The 5,735-nt window shown below is 40.9% G+C and overlaps 1 protein-coding gene across 6 annotated transcripts in view; it reads left to right on the top strand.

Moving 5' to 3' along the window:
* Positions 1-5,735, top strand: part of LOC106095667 (ras-related protein Rab-27A) — a 60,517-nt gene that overhangs the window by 34,957 nt on the left and 19,825 nt on the right. The window lies entirely within an intron of this gene.

Genomic DNA, 5,735 nt, shown 5'->3' with positions numbered 1-5,735 from the left:
CCTCTGCATCATTAGCATATTGAATTGAACCGTGGCCTCCTTCTTATATTCACCTTCAGAATACCGAACTCCTTCCGCCTGAGCATAATTACGGTGGTACAGTTCCAAGTATACATTTCAAATTGTTGAAATCGCATCGCATTCAAAGTTTCCAGCGCTGTGAATCTCAACGCTACCATGATTGTGACGTAGATCATTCCGTACGCCTTTTATCATACTTGTGCCGCATATGTCCGCACTGGTCTCACAAAGGCTTTTGGTTTTCGACAACCAGTTAACTTCTTACTTCCAAACGATCATCTTCTTGCAGGTTTAGAAGATGTACAATGCCTTTCGGCTTTAATTGTCCTTATTTATTTTCCGAAACAGCTTCGAATCGAGGATTTAGCCTAGAAATTTCGCCTCGATCATCGACTGTAGGGAGGTTCCATCTAAAGACGCGAGTCTAAAATTAATTATTTTATAAATATTTCCGACTGATGTTCTGCTGTGTCAGCCCCTACCTCAGCTTCAGGTCTATCAGCTTTGCAGTGTTTTGAGAAAAAACGATAACAGACTGATGGGCCTGCTGCAATCCTTCGTTGTGAAGTGGTTTATATTCCCCGCCTTTTTGATTAAAGACATCAGGGGGCTCGCTCTCCATACCCTCGTTAGGTGGGACATTGCCGGGCTCGTTCAGAAAATCCGTTGCAGTTATGGCAGGGCAACGATTTTAATGGCTGGAAAGTGGGAGTCGTCATCATTATCTTCTCTTCGTCAATAATGTCACCCATTAGGTCTTCCTTTGAAGCATGGGTATTACTACATCTTGATTGTATAACTTTTTCTAGCTGCCTTCGATGCCTACGGTGGTGTAAATTCCGTCCGCCCTCCTCGGAGAGCTTGACGTACGGGAATTCTTAGAGAGCATTTTGTGCAAACAAAATGCTTCACTTGTGACTTTCAATTCTCCGCAGAATTTTGTATAGGCATTTCTCTTTGCTCTCCTTGTGTTTTTATACTGCCCAGGGGTACAAGATTATAACTTTTCCATTATAGCATCATATCAAATTCATATTCCTTGCTTTAGAATAGTTGTCATATAAAGACGAAATACAATAAATGGGATTCAAAAAACACCAAAAATAATCAATAAAGTTGTATTAACAATGTTCCAACGCTTAACAACATGAAAAAACCATTAACAGGTGACTAAAATTGTTACACATCAAATGATATCTCGCAATCATCGACAGATTGTTCTGAAGTTTATCTACCTTATGTCCATGGAATTTAACTTGGCATAGGCATGCACACCCACGATGTTAATCTCTTAATCTTCTTAGGGCAATGGTGGTATTAATGGAGTTGGTGGAAAAGTAAAACAAGACAAAACTGTCAATGATGAGTGCGGTTAGGAATTTCTGATAAGGCTATTGGACATATTGTTGGATTTAGGTTAGCACACTCCACCACCATGTTCTCTGCAAAAATTTAATCAAAAAAAATAATAATTAAACCTGAAGGGTTTAATTTTATGCTACATAAAAAACTTTTGTCAAACCAGAAAATTAAAAACTTCTAGGAACCAAACAAGGATAAACAAGAGACCGGTTTACATGACGGCTACATCAGGTTAAAGATCGATTTGGACCGTACTTGGCACAGTTCGTTGGAGGTCATAACAGAACACCACGTTCAAAATTTTAGCGAAATCGGATAAAAATTGTGGCTTCTATGGAATCCAGACGTGAAATCGATCGATCGGTTTATATGGGAGCTAAAGGGTGATTTTTTTGAGGTTAGGATTTTCATGCATTAGTATTTGACAGATCACGTGGGATTTCAGACATGGTGTCAAAGAGAAAGATGCTCAGTATGCTTTGACATTTCATCATGAATAGACTTACTAACGAGCAACGCTTGCAAATCATTGAATTTTATTACCAAAATCAGTGTTCGGTTCGAAATGTGTTCATTCACCGTAACGTTGCGTCCAACAGCATCTTTGAAAAAATACGGTCCAATGACTCCACCAGCGTACAAACCACACCAAACAGTGCATTTTTCGGGATGCATGGGCAGTTCTTGAACGGCTTCTGGTTGCTCTTCACTCCAAATGCGGCAATTTTGCTTATTTACGTAGCCATTCAACCAGAAATGAGCCTCATCGCTGAACCGTGAATGAACACATTTCGAACCGAACACTGATTTTGGTAATAAAATTCAATGATTTGCAAGCGTTGCTCGTTAGTAAGTCTATTCATGATGAAATGTCAAAGCATACTGAGCATCTTTCTCTTTGACACCATGTCTGAAATCCCACGTGATCTGTCAAATACTAATGCATGAAAATCCTAACCTCAAAAAAATCACCCTTTATATCAGGTTATAGACCAGTTCGGGCCGTACTTGGCACAGTTGTTGGAAGTAATAACGGAACCCTAGATGCAAAATTTCAGCTTAATCGGACAAAAGTTGTGTCTTGTAAGGGCTCAAGAAGTCAAATCGGGAGATCGGTTTATATGGGAGCTTTTTCAGGTTATAGACCGATTTGGACCGTACTTAGCAAAGTTGTTGGAAGTCATAACAGAACACTATGTACAAAATTTAAGCCAAATCGGACAAAAATTGCGGCTTGTGAGGGCTCAAGAAGTCAAATCGGGAGACCGGTTTATGTGGGGGCTATATCCAAATCTGAGCCGATGTGACCCATTTGCAATCTCCAACGACCTACATCAATATTAAGTATCTGTGCAAAATTTCAAGCGGCTAGCTTTACGCGTTCGACTGCCATTGTGATTTCAACAGAGGAACGGACCGACGCAGAACACTATGTCCAAAATTTCAGCCGAATGCGGATTGTAAGGACTCAAAAAGTCAAATCGGAAGATCGGATTATATGGGAGTTATGTCAGGTTATAGACCGATTTCGACCATACTTTACACAGTTGTTGGAAGTAATGATAGAACAACTATTTGCAAAATTTAAGCCAAATCAGAAATTTTAGCCAATCATCAAAGAAGTGCACTCAGGACCTATGTCCAAATCTGAACCGATCTGAACCAAAACTATTTCGAGGTGTTAAAAACGGAATGGATAGATACTATGGTGATAGGTATAAAAAGTCATTCAAAGAGCTTAACCATGGCCCGGCCGTCTTGTTTGGTTATACCCTTCACCAAAGAACGGTATACTATTTTCGTCATTCCGTTTCCGTTACGAATATGTAAAAATAACCAGTAAGGAAAGTCAAAACTAGGCCAGTGCCGACTGTATAATTCTTTACACCTGCCCTATAAGAACCTATTAGGCTATATCTTATTCTGAACCAATTTTAATGGACCTCGGGAGAGGTTTCAGATGGGTTATAGTATCCGCATAAAATTTCGAGGTTTATGTTAGTGTAATAACTACGGCTCCATAAGTGCAAATAGGGCCATGTATAATGTATATGGAAATCAAAAATCAATCTGGACCGATTCTTATAAAATCGGACGAACATATATATGGGAACTATATCTAAATCTAAACCGATTTCGACCAAACTCTTTAGCTATTGTGGTAGTTGTCTAGGAAAGCGTTGTGCAAAATTTTGAAAAGATTGTTCAATAAATGCGCTTGCGGTTGCTCCAGAAATGGAAATCGGGCGACCTGTATCCAAATCTAAAATTGAGAGTATTGAGAGTCATAAGAATATCCTTACTCCCAAACTTCGAGAGAATTGGTTAACAAATGCGCACATTATTGCAATATTAGTCCAAAGGGAGCTATATCCAAATCTGAACCGATTTTTATACCCTCCACCATACTAATTTCGTCATTCTGTTTGTAACTACTCGAAATATACGCCTGAGACCCCATATATTCGTGATCGTCGTGACATTTTAAGTCGATCTAGCCATGTCCGTCCGTCTGTCCGTCCGTCCGTCCGTCTGTCTGTCGAAAGCACGCTATCTTCCGAAGGAGTAAAGCTGGCCGCTTGAAATTTTGCACAAATACTTCTTATTAGTGTAGGTCGGTTGGTATTGTAAATGGGCCATATCGGTCCATGTTTTGATATAGCTGCCGTATAAACCGATCTTGGGTTTTGACTTCTTGAGCCTCTGGAGTGCGATTGGAATGAAATTTTGCACGACGTGTTTTGTTATGATATCCAACAACTGTGCCAAGTATGATTCAAATCGGTCCATAACCTGATATAGCTGTCATATAATCCGATCTTGGGTCTTGACTTATTGAGCTTCTAGAGGGCGCAATTCTTATCCGATTTGACTGAATACGTAGTATTTTGTTATGATATCCAATAACTGTGCCAAGTATGGTTCAAATAGGTCAATAATCTGATATAGCTGCTATATAAATTGATCTTGGGTCTTGACTTCTTGATTTCTCATTCTCATCCGATTGGAATGAAATTTTGTACGACGGATTCTCTCATGACCATCAACATACGTGTTTATTATGGTCTGAATCGGTCTATAGCCCGATACAGCTCCCATATAAATCGATCTATCTATTTTACTTCTTGAGCCCCCAAAGGGCGCAATTCTTATTCGAATTGGCTTACATTTTACACAGGTCTCCAATATATAATTTAATTGTGGTCCAAACCGGACCATATATTGATATCGCTTTAATAGCAGAGCAAATCTTTTCTTATATCCTTTTTGCCTAAGAAGAGATGCCGGGAAAAGAACTCGACAAATGCGATCCATGGTGGAGGGTATATAAGATTCGGCCCGGCTTAACTTGTTTCTTATTTCAATAGGCTTCGTCTCTTGGCTTAACAAAATGTCTGTGCCAATTTGGAAGATGATTGGATGAAAACTTCGACCTGTGCTTTGTACACAAATTAACACGGACAGACAGACAGACGAAAAGACAGACAGACAGTCGAAGAGATAGACAGACAGTCGAAGAGATAGACAGACGGACAGACAGACGGACAGACAGACAGACAGACAGACAGACGGACAGACAGACCGACCGACAGACAGACAGACGGACAGACAGACAGGCGGACAGACAGACGGACAGACAGGCGGACAGACAGACGGACAGACAGACGGACAGACAGACGGACAGACAGACAGACAGACAGACAGACAGACAACAGACAGACAGACAGACAGACAGACAGACAGACAGACAGACAGACAGACAGACAGACAGACAGACAGACAGACGGACAGACAGACAGACAGACAGACAGACGGATAGACAGACGGATAGACAGACGGACAGACAGACAGACAAACAGACAAACAGACAGACAGGCAGACGGACAGACAGACATACAGACAGACATACAGACAGACAGACAGACAGACAGACGGACAGACAGACGGACAGACGGACAGACGGACAGACAGATTGACGGACAGACGGACAGACAGACAGACGGACAGACAGACGGACAGTCAGACGGACGGACAGACAGACGGGCAGACAGACATTCAGAAGGACAGACGGACAGACAGACATTCAGAGGATAGACAGACATTCAGAAGTACAGACAGACGGACATAGCTAAATCGAATAGAGAATGTGGTGCTGAGTCGATCGGTATATTTATCAATGGGTCTAGCTCTCTTCTTTGTGGCTGTTAGAAAACAAATGCACTAAGTTTAAAAAATTGAACCTTGGAAGCAGCTATGGGATATTGAGGATTTTGGACCCCATTAACCCTGGGCCATATGAAGATCAAAGGAAAGATATTAGGGAGAAGGTTATGAAAACCCAAAAAATAAAT

This window comes from Stomoxys calcitrans, chromosome 4 (genome assembly GCF_963082655.1).
Source record: "Stomoxys calcitrans chromosome 4, idStoCalc2.1, whole genome shotgun sequence".
Taxonomy (NCBI): domain Eukaryota; kingdom Metazoa; phylum Arthropoda; class Insecta; order Diptera; family Muscidae; genus Stomoxys; species Stomoxys calcitrans.
This window is presented reverse-complemented; position numbering and strand designations above follow the sequence as displayed.